Source organism: Corythoichthys intestinalis, chromosome 16 (genome assembly GCF_030265065.1).
Source record: "Corythoichthys intestinalis isolate RoL2023-P3 chromosome 16, ASM3026506v1, whole genome shotgun sequence".
In the NCBI taxonomy this organism is placed as follows: Eukaryota; Metazoa; Chordata; class Actinopteri; order Syngnathiformes; family Syngnathidae; genus Corythoichthys; species Corythoichthys intestinalis.
The window spans coordinates 40,410,297-40,431,097 of NC_080410.1; the positions used below are offsets into that span (position 1 = coordinate 40,410,297).

Sequence of the window (20,801 nt, forward strand, 5' to 3'; positions counted from 1 at the left end):
ATTTAGAATTTGATTTATTTAACCTATTGACACTTGTGATTTTTTTTTTTTTTTTTTTTTTTTTTTTTTTTTTGAATGAATGAATTTCCCTTTGGGACAATAAAGGCTAGCTAGCTATGTAGCTACCTATCTATCTATCTATCTATCTATCTATCTATCTATCTATCTATCTATCTATCTATCTATCTACAGTGCCTTGCAAAAGTATTCGGCCCCCTTGAACCTTGCAACCTTTCGCCACATTTCAGGCTTCAAACATAAAGATATGAAATTAAATTTTTTTGTCAAGAATCAACAACAAGTGGGACACAATCGTGAAGTGGAACAACATTTATTGGATAATTTAAACTTTTTTAACAAATAAAAAACTGAAAAGTAGGGCGTGCAATATTATTCGGCCCCCTTGCGTTAATACTTTGTAGCGCCATCTTTTGCTCCAATTACAGCTTCAAGTCGCTTGGGATATGTTTCTATCAGTTTTGCACATCGAGAGATTGACATTCTTGCCCATTCTTTCTTGCAAAACATCTCGAGCTCAGTGAGGTTGGATGGAGAGTGTTTGTGAACAGTAGTCTTCAGCTCTTTCCACAGATTCTCGATTGGATTCAGGTCTGGACTTTGACTTGGCCATTCTAACACCTGGATACGTTTATTTTTTAACCATTCCATTGTAGATTTGGCTTTATGTTTTAGATCATTGTCCTGTTGGAAGATAAATCTCCGTCCCAGTCTCAGGTCTTGTGCAGATACCAACAGGTTTTCTTCCAGAATGTTCCTGTATTTGGCTGCATCCATCTTCCCGTCAATTTTAACCATCTTCCCTGTCCCTGCTGAAGAAAAGCAGGCCCAAACCATGATGCTGCCACCACCATGTTTGACAGTGGGGATGGTGTGTTCAGGGTGATGAGCTGTGTTGCTTTTACGCCAAACATATCGTTTTGCATTGTGGCCAAAAAGTTCAATTTTGGTTTCATCTGACCAGAGCACCTTCTTCCACATGTTTGGTGTGTCTCGCAGGTGGCTTGTGGCAAACTTTAAACGAGACTTTTTATGGATATCTTTGAGAAATGGCTTTCTTCTTGCCACTCTTCCATAAAGGCCAGATTTGTGCAGTGTACGACTGATTGTTGTCCTATGGACAGACTCTCCCACCTCAGCTGTAGATCTCTGCAGTTCATCCAGAATGATCATGGGCCTCTTGGCTGCATCTCTGATCAGTTTTCTCCTTGTTTGAGAAGAAAGTTTGGAAGGACGGCTGGGTCTTGGTAGATTTGCAGTGGTCTGATGCTCCTTCCATTTCAATATGATGGCTTACACAGTGCTCCTTGAGATGTTTAAAGCTTGGGAAATCTTTTTGTATCCAAATCCGGCTTTAAACCTCTCCACAACAGTATCTCGGACCTGCCTGGTGTGTTCCTTGATTTTCATAATGCTCTCTGCACTTTAAACAGAACCCTGAGACTATCACAGAGCAGGTGCATTTATACGGAGACTTGATTACACATATTTGGATTCTATTTATCATCATCGGTCATTTAGGTCAACATTGGATCATTCAGAGATCCTCACTGAACTTCTGGAGTGAGTTTGCTGCACTGAAAGTAAAGGGGCCGAATAATATTGCACGCCCCACTTTTCAGTTTTATATTTGTTAAAAAAGTTTAAATTATCCAATAAATGTTGTTCCACTTACGATTGTGTCCCACTTGTTGTTGATTCTTGACAAAAAAATTTAATTTCATATCTTTATGTTTGAAGCCTGAAATGTGGCGAAAGGTTGCAAGATTCAAGGGGGCCGAATACTTTTGCAAGGCACTGTATCTGTTCATTTTACAGCTTATTAACATTTTATTATTTTATAAAACAAAAACATAAGTAGTAAATGTTCTTTTTTCAGTATTTTTAATAGTTAAAACATTATTATTTTTAAAGGATAAAAATGGATCAAATTAATAAATAAACAGCAAATATTCTCAAATTTTTTGCAGTCCTCAAACCTTCATTTTAACCCCTTCAGACCTGCATTTTTTCTGCTGGACAAGAAAAAAAAAATCTGCATCGATTTTGACTCTACTCAAACACCATAACAAAGTACAATATTTTTGGTCGGGGATATTTCATGCTTTTATTGGTTATTTTTAATGTTAATGTGTTTTTAATGAGAAATCAGCACTTTGCGTTGCCCTTTTCAAAGTTACGTTTGGTCAGCCATTTTCAAAGAGCCATAAATAGCAATGAGGGCATGCCAAAACTCATTTGATTTTGATGGGTAACATTTCATCCAATCATCTTCCAGAAATGGCAATAGCAACTAAATTCAGTGTATTTATTGGTTTAGAGATGCAAACGCGTCATGTCCTTTAGCAGCTTGCTTAGGTCTGAAGGGGTTAAGGACTATGGAAACTAGGAGTGGGAGCCTCTTGGTTCCTCACGATACGATACAATTTGCGATACACAGCTCACAATAACGATGATCTGACGATATGGCGATACAACGATTATCGATACATTGGTCAGGAAATCATTCTAGGATATTCTACAAAAAACTAATTAACAGAAAAACAAGCTTCTACTGTGAATGAGTTTATCACTAATAGACGTCCAATCCATTTGAACTGGGAGGGTGGCAGCGATTGCATTCGCTGCCATCCCTCCCACTTCAAACGGATTGAACGTCTATGGCCATCAGTGGCAGCCAATGTCAGGCAATAAGGTAATTTTGGGCCATTTAAGGTCTTTTACCTGTTGATTTTCAGTAACTTCCTATTGATTTTGGGGTATTTTATGGGTCACTCCTGTTTATTTTGAATTATAGAACAGGAAGTTTTTCTTTATTTAAACATTGACACCTTTCTAAAACGATATCTCGATTCTTGACAGGAGCATATTGATAACCTTTTGGGATAAAAAGTATCACGATATATCACGATTTCGATATTTTGTCACACCCCTAACATTAATAGACTTGTACGATATCGACCAATGAAAGCATTTTAAAATGATATCGGATAACACCGACATCGGGTTTTCATTATCGGTTTTGGGACAATATGCATATGGCAGTGCCATGTCCACTTATTGCCTGCCTGTTGTTTAAGTGTACTGTATTGGCCCGAATATAAGACGGCCCTGATTATAAGACGACCCCCTCTTTTTCAAGACTCAAGTTTGAAAAAAGACTTTTTGAATACCAAATTAATTTTTAAACAGAAAATAATTACATTACATCTGAAAAAAAATATTATAACAATATATTTGAGAGAAAAAGCATGCTATTTTGGCTCATTCAAATCCTAATATCTGAACCTTTATGTAAACTAAAGTGCAATCACATTCGTAAATGAATGGCTTCTGGTTTTTGAAATGTAAATAAACCAATCTATTGTGATGAAACAATGAAATTGCAATAACTGCAATAATTATCAAAGTGAGGTCTAACTGTAACTGTAGTCTTGAAACAAATCTGAATAAGGAAAAACATTGCAATAAAATAATGCAAACTGGTTAAACTTGAGAGTAGCTGAGATCTGTCCTGACAGAACATTACTCAAGTTCAGCATTTGCTTCAATGATATCTGGCGCCATCTAGCGTCGTGAATGGGTATGATGTCTAGACCGCGAATATAAGACGACTTTTTCAGTCTGATTTCAATGCAAAAAACACCGTCTTATATTCGGGCCAATATGGAAATTAGTTTTGATACGTTCCAGCACTTTCTGCTGACGTAATCATAAGTCAATGCGAGCTCACTGCAAAAAGTGAGAGCTAAATGGACTAGCTAACGTCTGCAGCAATTCTGGCCATCTCACCACAGTTGTTTGTGCCTTATTTAAGCATCTCTTGTACATTATATTCTTCCTTTGTTATATATTCATGAGTGTTGTGTAGTTGCCAGATTATCCATGCATTAATTTAATTTCAATTTCCACCACAGGTTATCAATAGGGTTGGGGTCAGGACTATATGCCGACCATGACATTGACTGGATGAGTCTTTCTCCAAGGAATGCTTTAACAGTTTTAGCTCTGTGGCATGATGCATTGTCATCTTGAAAAATCACAAACATATTTTCAATTGGAGGGATAAGAAAGCTGTCTAAAATTTCAACGTAAACACAGCCATCTCCCCAGTGCCTTTGCCTGATATGTAGCCCCATATCATCAAGGACTGAGGAAATTTTGATGTCTTCTTCAGGCAATCATCTTTGTAAATCTCACTGGAACGGCACCAAACAAGTTCCAGCATCATCAACTTGTCAAGAATCTGCATTGGACAAGGTGTCAAGAGTCAAGAATCTGCATTGGACAAGGTGATGATGCTGGAACTTTTGTTTGGAGCTGTTCCAGCGAGACCTTAAATGGCCCAAAATTGTCTAATTGCCTGGCATTGACTGCCACTGACAGCCATAGACGTTCAATCCGTTTGAAGTGGGAGGGATGGCAGCGAATGAACGAATGTTCATTCGCTGCCACCCTCCCAGTTCAAATGGATTGGACGTCTACTAGTGATAAACTAATTCCAATTCACACTACAAGCTTGTTTTTCTGTTAATTAGTTTTCTGTAGAATATCCTAGAATGATTTCCTGACCAATGTATCGATAATCCTTGTATCGCCATGTCGTCAGATCATCGCTATCGTGAGTTTTGTATCACAAAATCGTATCGTAAGGTACCAAGAGGTTCCCAGTCCAAACTAATATTGTAGCTGGGGTGAGTATATTTCTGTATTGCTAAATGCAACTGAGCAATCGTTTCAGTATTATTAATCAGACGATACATAATCTTACGATACATTACCACTGCGAACTATAATTCCTTCCTGAATAATATCCGTAAGACCCAAAAGACATGTTAGCGGGGTACAAGGCCAGTCTAATCCATTGTTTTTAATGAATATGGCTATTCCTACACTGATTTGAAATTGAATAAGACGGTCACTGTTGAGCCTCCTTAAGCATTTATCCTCCTCCTTAAATGTCACAAGGGTGCAAGTCCAATCAAGCGCATCAATGCTTCTTAATCAGAGTGAGGTGCGTTTGTAAAAAAGTCAACCAGTCAAAGATGGAAGGAGGTGAACATTGATTACATTCCAGAATATGAACATTGGATTTATGCACTGTCCAACAATGACCTTAATGAAAGGCAGATAGAGAGCGGGACATCCTTATCCCTCAGATTTCCGCGTTAATGGAATCGTCATCAAGTAGCCTGAAACCAGACTGATAAGGAAGGGACGTGGGGGTGGTCCTGGCAGGGGGTTTAATAAGCCAGTGTGGCAGCAGGCTCTTGGGATGACCCCCACAAAGCCATCTATAATCCGCAAGAATGGCCTGACTGGCACGTGAACAAAAGCTCACCTTATTAAGTACTAGTGCAGAAGGGAGCACCGTAATAACGCATATATTTTTTTGCACGTTAGTGGGGCAAATAAGTATTTAGTCAACCACCAATTGTGCAAGTTCTCCCACTTGAAAAGATTAGAGAGGCCTGTAATTGTCAACACGGGTAAACCTCAACCATGAGAGACAGAATGTGGGAAAGAAACCCAGAAAATCACAGTTTGATTTTTAAAGAATTTATTTGCAAATCATGGTGGAAAATAAGTATTTGGTCACCTACAAACAAGCAAGATTTCTGGCTGTCAAAGAGGCCTAACTTCTTTTAACGAGGTCTAATGAGGCTCCACTCCTTACCTGTATTAATGGCACCTGTTTTAACTCATTATCGGTGTAACAGACACCTGTCCACAATCTCAGTCAGTCACACTCCAAATTCCACTATGGCCAAGACCAAAGAGCAGTCGAAGGACACCAGAGACAAAATTGTAGATCTGCACCAGCTGTGAAGACTGAATCTGCAATAGGTAAAACGCTTGGTGTAAATAAATCAACTGTGGGAGCAATTATTAGAAAATGGAAGACATACAAGACCCCTGATAATCTCCCTCGACCTGGGGCTCCATGCAAGATCTCACCCCGTGGCGTCAAAATGATAACAAGAACGGTGAGCAAAAATCCCAGAACCACACGGGGGGACCTAGTGAATGACCTACAGAGAGTTGGGACCACAGTAACAAAGGCTAATATCAGTAACACAATGCGCCGCCAAGGACTCAAATCCTGCACTGCCAGATGTGTCTCCCTGCTGAAGAAAGTACATGTCCAGGCCCGTCTGCCGTTCGCTAGAGAGCATTTGGATGATCCAGAAGAGGACTGGGAGAATATGTTATGGTAAGATGAAACCAAAATAGAACTTTTTGGTAGAAACACAGGTTCTCGTGTTTGGAGGAGAAAGAATACTGAATTGCATCCGAAGAACACCATGCCCACTGTGAAGCATGGGGGTGGAAACATCATGCTTTGGGGCTGTTTTTCTGCAAAGGGACCAGGATGACTGATCTGTGTAAAGGAAAGAATGAATGGGGCCATGTATCGAGAGATTTTGAGTGAAAATCTTCTTTCATCAGCAAGGGCATTGAAGACCTTTTAAGGTGTGTGGACACACAGGCGGTTTTTGCTATGGGCAATGTGGGCGACCGCCCAGGGCGCAATCTATTTGGGGGCGCACAAGCGCCCTCGAGAAAAAAAAAAAAAAATCCGCTAGTTTTCTAGACTAATACCGCTCATTTCCACGTCAAGTTAGTAGAGTGGGCGCTAGGGCGCCCCTTACTATCATGTCAACTGCTGCTGAGAGTCGTGTGTGTCAGAAGAAAAGGCAGGGGGAGACGGGAGGGGGATCAGCTGCTCGCAACTGCAGAGTGAGTGAGCAGGACGAGTCTCACTCACTCTCAGAGGAAAAGCAAGAAGGGGGGCGGGGGATAGACTGACCTCTCATGATCCCAGGCCACACAACACAAACTCCTGCTTCCAAATAAATTGTATTTAATTCATGAAATTAACATAGATATTATTAAATGTATCGGGTTATGACATAACCCAATAAATGTCTTTGTAAAATGTTAAAAAAAAAAAAAAAGAACAACGAATCTGTGCCTGCATCAACGTGTATTTGTTTACATCAAGTCAATCTTGACTCTGGTGGTTGACGGACGCAAAAGGTGATGATGTCGAGTCGAGTCAAGGGTGCTGCATCATGGACAAACGACCAAAAAAACCATCAGGTGCCCAGTTCAGGAAAAGAAGGAAAGAAGAGGAGAAACGTTCAAAAGATAAAGGTAAAGATAAAGGTCTCTATGAGTGACGTTAATTGGGCATGTAATGAAACAGTAGCCTATACGCTATGTTATTATCCTCTTGCTAATATGTTGCTACTTAGCCACAGAAGACGACTGTATTGTTAGCTTTGCTGAACTAGCAGCTACCATTTCTCCAGTAGGCTAGTTTGTGTTTACAACACAACAAGTGCAAGTTCACACAGGCTTATTAGTCTGGGAATTTGGTAAACAATAGTACGCCGTGCCTGTGGAATTTTTAATGCTATGCGTGGGTCTATGCTAACTTAAATAACATTCATGTCATATACATTGAAATGATGTTTTGTAAGCTTTATGTGGTATAGCTTTTTAAAATAATTTGTAGTGTGTCAATAGGATCAGAATCAGAATCAGAAAATAACGTAAAAAACGTAACACATTCTTGTGTTTGATGTCGGCGGGGGGGGGGGTAGTTTGGGTGGGTGGGGGGGGGGGGGGGTGCTGATGGGGTTGTTCGCCCAGGGCGCGAAAGTAGCCAGGACCGCCACTGGGCGTGTTCTCTGTACACGTTGTCTTACAAGCCTCGTACCCCGAATTTGACCATGCAGAAGTGTAGCGTCACCCTTGATTTTACTGAAGTCAATACACCAAACGGTAAAACGGATGATGAATCCTTTCGAGTTTTATAGTTTTATTGCCCTCATACTGTAAATAGGCAATAAAACGCTGCATGAACCATGTGTTTACAGTGGTCCCTCGCTACTTTGCGCTTCAAACTTCACGCCCTCAGTCCAACACAGACTTTTTTTTCAATTAAAAAATAAATACAGATCAGCTGTCCAGATCCAATCACGTAGTCTCACTCTTTCTCCTGCTGCTTTTCTTGGTCAGGAGTTGCTTATTAAAGTTAACAATGATTGACAGACATTAAGGTGAGGTAGTTTTGTTGAGTTCATTTTGTCTACACTTATAGATTAGTCGAATTTTTTTTAAATCCCAGACAATAGTCTAATAGTTAAGGTGAGATGCTTGGAAGCGAAAGCTTCAAAGCGCGGCATGCGTCAATCATCATTTAGCTTGTTAAAGAGTTGCTGTGGCAACTGATCGTGTGTAAGTGAGCAGCTTGAGCAGATTTGATTGGATTTACACAATGAAGCATTTAATAAAGACAAGCATTTTTCTACTTTTTTCTTGTTTTAAAAAAGTGGGAGAGTAACATGTTTCATTATATTATACATTTATATATACAATTATACAATATAATTATTATACAGTTATAACATTTGAAATGCTTAAAACCACTTATTAAAATATGTATATAAAAAATGTTTTTTTTAAATTATATTTTGTGGGAAAAAATGGAAAAACATGTCTTATACATATCTCTTTCCAATGCTAAATCTGAATAATTATATTGAACACACACAGTTTGGGGGGAGGGCGATACTTTGCGGTTTTTCACTTATCTGATGGGTTCTTATCCCCATTAACCGCGAAAAACAAGGGATTACTGTACGTCCATATTTTTGTTTTTTCTTGTCATTTTTCCAATCGGAAAGCACCGTGAAGAACTACATTTCCCATGATTCTATCTCGCTGGCGAGTGAGGGTGCAAACGGGCAAGTGAAAGCCCATCCAATGTTTACTCTTAAGTGTCCTTTTGTCCTGGTAGCCTCCCTTTTTCTTTTTTTGTCCCCTCAGACAAAACTTTTCGTCTATTTTGTTGCTCTGCCATCTTTGCAGAATTCGCGCGAAAGCGTTCATATCGACTTCCGTCTTCATAACGAATAGGGAAAGAGGGAAGTTACATTTGCCTTCAAGCAGTCAGCACATTTGTAGTTTTTTGGTGTGGCAGGGTTCTTGCCATCCTCCTCAAAGTTAATTAGTACCGGTGAAAGCGATGCAGACACCCTCAGGCACAGAGGTGTCATTCAACTAGTTGTTAGTCGACATACCATCACAAATGTTAAGAAAATATTTTACAAAGTTTGAAAAGTTCCCTAGTGTTTGAAAGGAATAGTATCTTTTCTTGTTTTTACAGTTAGACTATTTGTATTACTCTAACACACCCAATATAAAATAAATAGCATTTCTATAATTTTTTATTTTGAAGAGTTGGTCTTGAAATGATTAGAATTTGCAGCGCCAGGACAACGGGCAGCAAAGGGCAAAACAGATACAGGACGCCTTCTGACCATGGAAGCCTAACGCGCGTGTCATGTAGCTGACTGGGCAAGACTGACGCTGACAAGCAGGTGATAGGCAAGACAAGCCCAAGTCTGCACCACCAAATCCCGCAATCAACTTTTCTGGACAGTCCAGAACAAATGGCGGGACATCTTGTCTTGCCACAAGGATCATCTGATACAGAGAACGCCGTGAGTGAGAAGTGAACACTCAGCACTCACGTGGCCTTGAGGATGGAAAAATCCTTAACTCTCATTGCTCTGACAACAGTAACGCCCGAATTCTCCTGTGCAACAGAAAATAATCCTAAACAACCCCCAAACACACGCTTCTTCCGGATCACAGCCTGCCTCACCAGAGCCTTTAAAAGACTGAATGTTTAAATAAACGTCATTTTTCTCAGGAATCTTTATTGACTTGTGATATGGTGACCTTGGATCCAGTTTGCCTCCTCGCCTGGATCTGTCTGTGCTTTATGATTGCTGCTGACTTGGAATGAATTGTCAACTTGTGTTTCGAAGCCTTTTTCCAGCTTTTAAAATGGAGTCAGTACAAAGTGTTAAGACTAAGGTAAGTTTGGCCTTTTGGCCAGGTTGTCAGATTTCTGCCAGCCCGGGTCGTTAGAAATGCGCTAGCGCGGTTCTGGCGGTTCGGCTGGTGTGATTCCGGCAATCTGGCGAGAAGGTCAGATTCCTTCATTTTGCTTTAAAACAGTAGTTGTAACTACAGTTAAGTCAGGAAGTTGTAATAAAATATTATTTTAGAAAAAAAATAGTCATCTATTTTGCCTTCATTGTTACTTACAACATGTCTAAAACAAGTTCAAGTTAAATTGTGAAGTTAATTGAAAAAAATGACATTTGTCCGATTAATCGATGATAAAAATAATCGTTAGTTGCAACCCTAATTCAGTCTCATTCTTTCCTTGTTGAATTCATCCTAACAAGTTAAATACATATTATCTAGCTTCAATACAGTTCGTTGAGCATGTTTGGTTGTCAGTTGGACATCAATATTACAAATTTTGACAAACAAATTTAGGATATTTTGTCTTCATGGGACCAAAATGTTGATATCAATTGGTCAGAGTGAAGAAAACAACAGTTGGCACATGAAGGTTATGTTGTCCTATAAAAAGGGAACCAACCAGGCCTTTGTGAACAATGTGAGCAATATTGAAGGTATGCAAAATCGGGCTAAGGGTTAAGGTGTCAAGGCAATTAGTTTGCTGGATGCAGTGGATATAAAAAGTCTGCACACACTTTTTGTTGAGTTGTAAAACATTTAAAAACCTTTTCCTGATTTACAGAGCGAGGATGATTTACTATACAGTACAAATGAATGCCACATAACAGACAACCCAGAGCCGCAAATCACCGCCAACTTTGACCTTCGGGGACACTCAGCAGGCGCGTTTAAGCGCTAGACGGATGGGCGCTATCAGAGCTAAGTGTGTAATTGTTCTTCAAAACCATAAACATCATTTCGTACGCTGAGGAGGCCGAGGTTTATGTCATAAAGAACTTTTCTCCTATATTAAATTGAGCCTTTGAGCTGAGCAATGCGGGGGTGTGAGGAAGGCTGGCTAAAGTCTAAATAGAGAGTGAATATTATTAATAATTGTTTGGAATTGAAGGGAAATTTTACCACCTCCACAAAGAGGAGGCAAATTATGTCATTAATGTTTGTTATCCTCTCAGCTGCGTTAAAAACTTTAAAAAGAACCTATATATTTTTTTAAAAAATGCATTTTTATTTAAAAAAAAAAAAAAAAAATCCTACCAATTAGAGAAACATATTTGGATAACATTTTAGATATCCTAAATACGTAGATATCTATCTGAAATATGTTAAGATTAATCTCGTAATATTAAAAGTAAAGCAATTAGTCATTTTAAAAATGTGTAATCATATAGAAATATTGTGGAAAAGGAAATCTAAAATGGTTTTAATAAAATAAAATGAATTTTTTTTTTTTTTTGAAAAAGTGAGGATCCAAATAAAGTGAACGAGTTCTAAAAGTTATTAGTTTTTCAAAATAAAATAAAGGTTAAGGGGGGAACTTAAGCATTTATAATTTCTTAGTTAAGGGACACATGTGCTACACTTTACAATAAGTAAATAAATGAGAAACATTGCTCTTTGAGTCCTTGGGTGCTGCTAACCTAAAGTATGGTACTATTTCACGTGAACGTACCTCATAAGTATTACTTAACTTTAATTAACCATTGCTGAATGCGTTATGGACCCTTATTGTAAAGTGTAGCACATGTGTCCCTTAAGTAAGAAATTATAAATGCAAAGTTAACAAACCCTAACCCTTAATCCTAAACCCTAACCAGGGGTGAAAGTGGGCCAGAACGGTCAGGAACGCAGTTCCGGTATAAGATTTAGGGCCGGAACGCAGTTCCGATTGGTTAGAATGTGCATGTTTTCTCGAACAGCAAAACAAACAAAGGTTGTTGAATTGATGTGACCAAAGAAAAAGGCAATGCAACATAAAATGGATCAAATCTTAATAGCAAGAAAAGAGTTCAGGAGGCTCATTTATAGTATTTAGTTTTATTTGCTCTGATGGGGAAGTTCAGAACATCTTAGCTGTCAATGTGCACTTTGGACTTATATTTGTTCAATATTGTTAGCCTACTTATTCATTTCCTTATGATAAAAAAAAGTCAATGTTTGCGCGAGCTTCAAAATATATTCCATTTCACTCTGCATAATATAAGTCATTTGTACTTATTTTTCTGAATGTATGTTACTTATATCTTATTTAACAAAAAAAAAAAAAAAAATTTAACGTTTACATTAACTTCAATTTTGATATACATCCTATGTTCTTAAGTAGTTAAAATTGGAGGTTTGGCATTTCGTATGTGAGGAAATGAGGGAAAATAAAAATTAGGAGATTGAGGTTGGGGTAATTGCTGTTTTTGTTAACTTTAATTTTGCAAATCTTAAAAAAAAAATATGATTTTGAATGAAAATCAGTTTTTATATGTGCTAAAGAAATAACTGATCCAAAACAGTTTTCTTTGCATTTCAGTAGTTTTAGGAGGTTTTACACCCCCCCCCCCCCCAAAAAAAAAAAAAAAAACTAAAAATAAATAAATAAATAAATAAAATTTCTGGCTCCGTGGCGACCTTCGCATCGGAGAGTTCCGGCAAGAAATTCTAGCCACTTTCACCCCTGACCCTAACCCTATATAGACCTATATATATTTTTAATTTTACCAAACCATTAGTTACTGTCTTGTTATGCATTAACTAATGCATTAGCTAATGCTTTAACTCATGTTAATTAATATATTAATAAATGTTAGATAGGCAATTATATTAATTATTGTAATGCTACTTAAACATTAGTTATTGTCTAAAAATGCATTAACTAATATTAATTAAGGGACCCTTATTGTAAAGTGATACCATAATCTTTAGTTGCAGCCCTGCAGTATAGAATAAACTGATTTTTGGTCAAATCCTGTCGATTTTGGGGCATTTGCAGATCACTTCCTGTTGATTTTGGGGCATTTACAGATCACTTCCTGTTGATTTTGGGTTACTGAACAGGAAGTGGCACCGAGAGTGTCCCCAAATGTGAAGTGACTCCAATTTAGCAGGAATTGACCTGTAAAAGCCCTAAAATGAACATAAAGTAGCCTATAAATGCCCCCAAAACCGGGAAGACTGGCTGTGAATGTTCTGGTTCAATGCCATTGACAGTCAAAATGGATTGAACGTCTAACGTCGTCAATGGCAGCTAATGAGCCATCAAAGACACTATGCTAGTGGAAGATTTTGGTAGCAACGCTTTTTTTTTTCCCCGAACAGTGACACCTTTTTAAAACGATTCATAGATTCTTGGCAGGAGCATATCGATAAGCTTTTGGGATATATCACCACTTCAATATTTTGTCACACCCGTAGTCTCAGTTGTCTATCTAACCTCCCAATATATGTGAGAGTGATGGCTAGCAAACAATTGTGCCTGCAGCGATGTAAATCATCCAACACCTCACCATTCTCATCAACACGTCACTGCTTGACGGTCCAAATTAAGCAAACATGTCAATAAAGACGGACCACAACATGCAGAGACAAAGTACTGAGAGGAAAGGGTCATTCAGCACTTGAGGTAAATTTATATTTTTAATAATGCATGTTGACTCTTCTAGCCGAATAATAGTCTGATTGTTGACATCATGATTGTTATGCACAGCTATGAAAGAAAGCTGTGTTAAACAACATCATACTTTTAAATCGAGACAAGCTCAGTAGGCCATTGGGGTATGAATGACTTTTGTATATCCAAATAATATTTCTTTGTGTCCACACAGTTCATGCAATGTAGGCTGCATTGCAGAAAGAAGTTAACATGAATTCTCCTCAGTAAGAGAGTATAACAATGCCTCTGCATGCATTAATATACACTTCCAAGCATGAATGACGCCACTGTTGCAAAGTTTTTCGCACGAAAACAGATCGAGGCGCGCATTTCTATTTGTGAAGCGAGGGCAACAGGTACCGATTTCTCAAGAAAGAGCAAAACCGGCAGCCATCTTTACAGAGTGTCATCAAGCTGAGCCTCCTCCGCTCTCGAATGCGCGGCGACGCTTTCAAGCTCGGCTTAACTCCACACTCATCGCCTTTGAAGACGTCGGCGGCGCTGCGCCGCGGGGCCTTTGGCCCCCGGGGGACGGCTCTGTGATTGAAGTCCCAGTGTACAGACCACACGGAAGCGTAATTGCTCCGCGAAGGTGTTTTGGCTCTTCCGGGGGTGCGGACAGAGAGCGAGTGAGCGCAGTGGGCTTAAATTGGTTGATGGGACTTGGGAATATATCGAGAAGGTGATATATCGTGATACTTTGTAGCCCAAAAGATTATTGATAAGCTGATATATCGTTTTAAAAAGGTGTCACTGTTTTAAAAAGAAAAGAAAAAAGGAACAAACAGGTTGCTACCAAAAGCTTCCATTAGCATAATGTCTAGTACCTTAGCCAACATGGCGCCGTCAACAGTGTTGTCAGTAACGTGTTAGTTAGTAACGCGTTACTGTAATCTGATTACTTTTTTCAGTAACGAGTAATCTAACGCGTTCATTTTTCTACACCAGTAATCTAATTAGTTTCCTTAGTGTCTCTGCGTTACTATTTTTTCATTGCCTCATAACGTATGTAGAATGAAGAATATTGTAGTCATGTACGAAGAGCACTTTGAATAGAAAATGCTAAAATAAAAGGTTCCCGGTACGTGTTTCCATGACAACCTCTTAGCTATTTCCTGTTTTGGACTTGCGTCACGTGTTGTGGTGAGGCGGGTGGACATTCGCGGCAAGTGTTGAGACGTTGCGAGAGAATGTTGATCTGTGGATATCCATGAATGAAGGTGAGTATTTTTCCTTCATTCTGGAGGGTATCAGCAAAAGGTTGGACCCCCTACATGCGGGGCCGTTTCGTAGCTTTGCCGTAGCAACGACGGGCAGTCATTGCTCCAACTTGGCAAGGTCTGTTTACATCATATGCGTGTTGCACATTTATGCCGTGAGGTGATGTGTTCGTTTAGCATCTTTGGAATGTGTTGTAAGTCCGACTGAGTGTAAAGTGCTTTGCTGCCGCCACGTTTTGCGGCCAAATTGACCGCGTTTTATGTTGAGAGGAGTACTTCCGGGTTGTTAATGTGCACGGCTGCACGCGCATCCGCGCTCGCCACCACCTTTGTATTTATTGCACTGTACATTCCACTTGTGTGTTGTTGATTATTGTGCCGTCAGTTTGCATTGTTTTACACTGGCACTGATATGCTGTTAACCATAAACCAAAATTCAGAAGTTTTGACATTAGGCTTAATCTTAAAGTTAGCGGGGTTTAATTGGTCGGTGGAGTTGATTTCAACAAATTCCAAGCAGTTTGTCAGATATTTGTTAGTTTCCGGGCTCCGGAGTGGCTAAGCTAGCGCGAAATTCTGATATTCCCCTTTAAATTCAATCATCGGAAAGTCAATTACATGTGATGACATTTTTCTGTTGTCATTCTTATGTTTAGGCGGCAAAAGGAGAAAAATGGGTAAAAAGCAACTGATAGATTACTTTTAAAGATATTAGTTACTTTGATAATGAAGTAATCAGTAAAGTAACTAGATTACTTTTTTGAGGCGTAATCAGTAATCAGTAATTAAATTACTTTTTCAAGTAATCTGTGACAACACTGGCCGTCAATGACATTGAAACCAGATCATCCACAGCCACTGTTGTGGGCATTTACAGGTAATTTCCTGTTCATTTTAGGGTATTTACAGGTTACTTCCTTTAATGTAGTCTAGTGCTGCAACGATTAATCGATTAACTCGAGTATTCGATTAGAAAAAAAAAATATTCGAATTAAATTTTATTGCTTCGAGTATTCGTTTAATTAAAGTGGCGTTGTAATAGTGTTATTTTGAAAGTGTTTGCATTTAGTTTTATTGATTAGGGTGGATACACTGCCCTCTGGTCTGCCTAATTTCACATGGCTGAATCCAACTGCTCCCTGTTAAGACCAACATAAGTTTTTGTTTGAGCTAATGCTTTTTAATGCATTTGTAATTTTGTTTATAGATATATTTAGCTGTTTTTTGAGGGAATATGTGTTTGAACCTTTTGTTAAGAGCATTTATAGCATTTAAGCTAGCGGACCTTTGCTAAGTAAGTTAGCCAATTGTTCTTTTGTTGTACATAGATCATTTTTAAAATAAAATTTTATACCGTTTGAGGCTCAGCTCAGGTATTTTAATTTTTCATGTTCCTTATCCGATTACTCGATTATTCGAAGTAACTAGTTCATCGATTAATCGACTACTAAAATAATCGATAGCTGCAGCCCTAATGTAGTCACTTCTACGGGTGTGACAAAATATCGAAATGGGGATATATCGTGATACTTTGTATCCCAAAAGGTTATCGATATGCTCCTGCCAAGAATCGAGATATCGTTTTAAAAAGGTGTCAAGGGCTATTTGCAGGCCATGACATTTATTGGATGAGTCTTTCTCCAAAGAATGCTTCAACAGTTTTAGTTCTGTGGCATGATGCATTGTCATCTTGGAAAATGACATGCATATTTTCAATTGAAGGGATGAGAAAGCTGTCTAAAAGTTCAATGTAAACTTATGCATTTATTGAAGATTTAACCACAACCATCTGCCCAGTGCCTTTGCCTGACATGCAGCCCCATATCATCAAGGACTGAGGGAATTTTGATGTCTTCTTCAGCCAGTCATCTTTATAAATCTCACTGGAACGGCACCAAACAAAAGTTCCAGCATCATCACCTTGTCAAGAGTCAAGAATCGGCATTGGACAAAAGTTCCAGCATCATCACCTTGTCAAGAGTCAAGAATCTGCATTGGACAAGGTGATGATGCTGGAACTTTTGTTTGGTGCTGTTTCAGTGAGATTTACAAAGATGACTGCCTGAAGAAAACATCAAAATTTCCTCTGTCCTTGATGATATGGGGCTACATGTCAGGCAAAGGCACTGGGGCGATCTTCAAAATCTTCACTGAAACTGTTAAAGCATTCCTTGGAGAAAGACTCACCCAGTCAATGTCATGGCCTGCAAATAGCCCAGATCTCATCCCTATTAAAAACCTGTGGTGGAAATTGAGTGAGTGCCCCTCCGAGACTGGTGATTCCATACTTTTTGCTAAGGGTTGTACTAGTGATAACCTCGTTCCAATTCATAGCAGAACGGTGAAAATAGCTTGTTTTTCTGTTTATTAGCTCAGGGTCCCCCCAGGATTGATAAATCTAAATTCAAGACTTTTAAGACCTTTTTTAATGCCATTTCAACTGAAAATTAATACTTTTCTCGCACCCATTATTTAGATCATATTGAATCATATTAAATAAATAAAGCACTGAACATCAAATTTAACCTCAATTACTAAGTGTGTTTGACAAAAGAATGCACATATATTGAAGATACAATTAAAACATATTTAAAGTAACATTATAAAGTCTGTCAGATTTTTTTAAAACACACACACGCACACAATAATTGTGGACAAAAAGAGGAGGAGGACAGGACTCAGTCTCAGACCAGCCATCTTCTGTAACAGGCTAGTCGCTAGTGCACCTGCCAAAACCCCAGTGAACATGGCTAACTCTCGAGTTAAAACGGCTAAATTCACATTCATTCGAAAAGCAAACCGAAATGTTTAAGCAGGTCCACTGCCTTCGCATGACCCATAAACTGCAACCTAAAGTATCTGGATGTAACTTGAGCCCCTATCACATACTCCAAAACAACGGGAATATCGCTGGACTTAACCGTGCAGCAGTTGTGTGTGAAAACAATTTCCCGTGTCGACTGACATGGGAAGCAGTGCGCGTGAAAGCAGGCGTTAAATTCCCGGGTCACAGGAGATGGCTGATGACTTAAATATCATAGCGGCGGCCGATGTAACTTCCTCCCCCTTAGCAGTAAGAGCAAAAGCGGTAAACAAACATCGCAATTATAAACATAGCAAGCTGGAAACAGCTAAATTAAACTGAAAACATGACCAAAATTAAAATGTCAATTATTACGTCGGGCCGGGCCAGGGTTCTTTCTCGCTAACTTTTTGAAATAACTATATATAAACGATGTATGAATGATAAACTAAGGAATACTTGTTATAAAATAAATAATTGGATTTAAAAAAAAAAGAAGGTGCTGTATGTTCATTGCAGAGCCAGAGCGTGCCTATACGCCCTTTTTAATCTTCCCCTCTGTAAGTCCGCAAAACCGCACGTTTATTTATATTTGACAAACTTTTCCAGCGTTATTTCATTGTGTAAATAAATTTATAATGATCATAAAAATATGTAGTCTATTTAAACATTAAGAAAATGTGCGTTTTTTTTCTGCCAACTGAGAATTCGTTATAAAAGACAGGCTTTTATGCATACATCGTCACAAATGTTATCACGCAAAAAGCGGGTCGGGCTTTAATAACCACGGACCAGTTCGGGTCGGGCTGGACTTTTTAGGCCCGATTTAACCTCTATCTTAAAGTCTTGATGAGCTTAAATTGGCTGCAGTTACGAAGTCGGGAATGCTCCCTCCGGGAAAAAAAACACGATTTGAGCAACATTATGTCTAACAAACTTTTCCAGCGTTATGTCATTGTGTAAATGCATACATAATTGTCATAAAAATATGTAGACTATTTAAACATTAAGAAAATTCGTTACAAAAGACAGTTAAGACATCGAGAACGCTCCCTCTGGAACAAAACGCAATATGACCAACATTGTGACAGCCGATGCCGACCAAAAATGACGTAATATCCCAAACAGATCACCAATGGACTCATTTGAAGTATATGAATGGTGGTCTGTTTTGGTGTTCAGAATCCACAATACTTCTGCCTGCAGGGTTTTCGTTCCAACGACAAACGGACGCATTCCCGATGAAGAGGTGGATGGAATTCTCCGTTTTGCCGGTTGTGGTAGTTTGGCACGCACAAGTTGCATTTCGATTTGTAGTGCAGTGCATCGTAAAAATTCTATGCGTCACCTTCGTTATGGATTAAAAAAAAAAAAAAAAAAAAAAAAAAACTTCGTCACGGATATAATTTAGGTTGCACTGAGATGTTCTTGAAAATTAAAACCACGGTGAAAAAATTCCAGACTTAATAATAATATATTACATAATAATTATAATTGTTGTATCGCCATATCGTGAACCTTGTACCGCAAATCGTATCGTGAGGTACCCAAAGGTTCCCACCCCTACTTGGGAATATTTGGTCGGAATGAGCCGCTGAGGTGGATCTTCTGTTTCAATATGGGCTTGACATGTATAAAAGGAATATTAAATTAAATCACACTATACAAACTGAAGGGAATGGCAACATAATCGATTAATTGATTCACTCGTGGAGGAAAAAATGGAGTGCACTCAACTCATTTGCTGTCTAAATAAGTATGAGGATCTGCGCTAATGGAAGCTGTGCTACATCAATGCAGACCTTGGAGACGACAACGGGAAAATAGGAGTTGAGAGGATTCAGATTTTTTTTTTTAAATTTAAAAGTTGATTGTTAACTCATTCGATGCTAATGACGGCGATGGGCGTCCAATCTAAATGAACTCGTCCCTCAATACTCTGTAAGAATAATAAAATAAAAACATTCTATTAGTCGTGCTAACTTAAAGTGCCTGTGACAGCATAAAAAAATCTTAAATAGCATTATTATGCGAATTAGAATCATATTTTGAGATGATTCGACTATATACAGGCATGCAAATTGGTTAGGGGTGAAAAAGGTGACAAAGTAACATGGACACAAGGCATGCGCGGAAAAGTGCATTTCATAGTGCAACCAGAGACATCTCGAATTAAACACAGTACATACTAATTTAACATACACAAGTCTAAATCTCTCATCCTGAAATCAGAACATATAAAACGCATTAAGTAGCATATTATAGAAAATCTAAATGATAAAATATACAATATGTCCCATTTGTATTAAGCAGAGAACAGCTGTACTCCCGTCTCTCAATATTCTCAGTCATTTGTTGTCACGAGAAGAGAGTGGCGGTGATAGGTCTAGGTCATCGGACTAGAGCAGGGGTCCCCAACCTTTTTTGCACCACGGACCAGTGTTATTTGGGTCTTTTTTTTCAAGGACCAGTGTTCTGACAAACTTTGCAACCCATCACAAATTGCAACGATGTGGTTCTGCACATGCGCGTAACGTTAAAATTAGCCGCAAAATGCGCAAATGCAGCGATTCCAAAGTAAACACTACATGAACTCTCTTGAAAGAAAGGTATATTAACTTAAGTTTGATCATGGAAGGACTTGTAGAAAAGTTCTCCACAGATACATCCTGCCATGTTAGCTGCACACAAAAAACTGCACACCGCTCTCACCATTAACGACTTCGCCTTGTCGTTAAGCATTAATTAAGAAGCCCGCTTCACAAAGATACGATGTTGGAAATTGCAGCAAGGTTTTCAATGCTCTCGTAGCGATGTCAGGATATTCCGGAATGACTTTAATCCGGAACCTCGGTAGAGTTGTTGTCTCAAATGTACGTTTAATAAGGTCGCCGTCATTTGCGATATCTACAAGTTGATCCTCCTGTTGCACAGACATGCTCAAATCACTCCGTTTATTCACAAACAGGTCACGAATCCACTCCTTCGCCGTTCGTGGATCTTCGAGGTTGTACGCTCGTCAGCTGCCCTTTTCGCCGTAAAAATATCTCCAAAGACGTCTGTTTTCCAGTCATCTTCGCTCGTGTGAGGGCTAATTATTTCCGGGAACAAATGTGCTGCGCCTGCGGCCTAGTAATACGTTATTATCGAGGACAAGCGCACATAGATATATTATATACACAAACAAGATTTACTGCTAGCAGTCCAATCAATGGATTTCTATGACGACATTCTAATCTATCCTGTAGTATTATATCTAGAGTAGACAGGG

General features: G+C 38.8%; 1 protein-coding gene across 1 annotated transcript in view; it reads right to left on the reverse strand.

Annotated features, from left to right (window-relative positions):
- plcl5 (phospholipase C like 5) overlaps positions 1 to 20,801 on the reverse strand; it is a 197,626-nt gene that overhangs the window by 20,525 nt on the left and 156,300 nt on the right. The window lies entirely within an intron of this gene.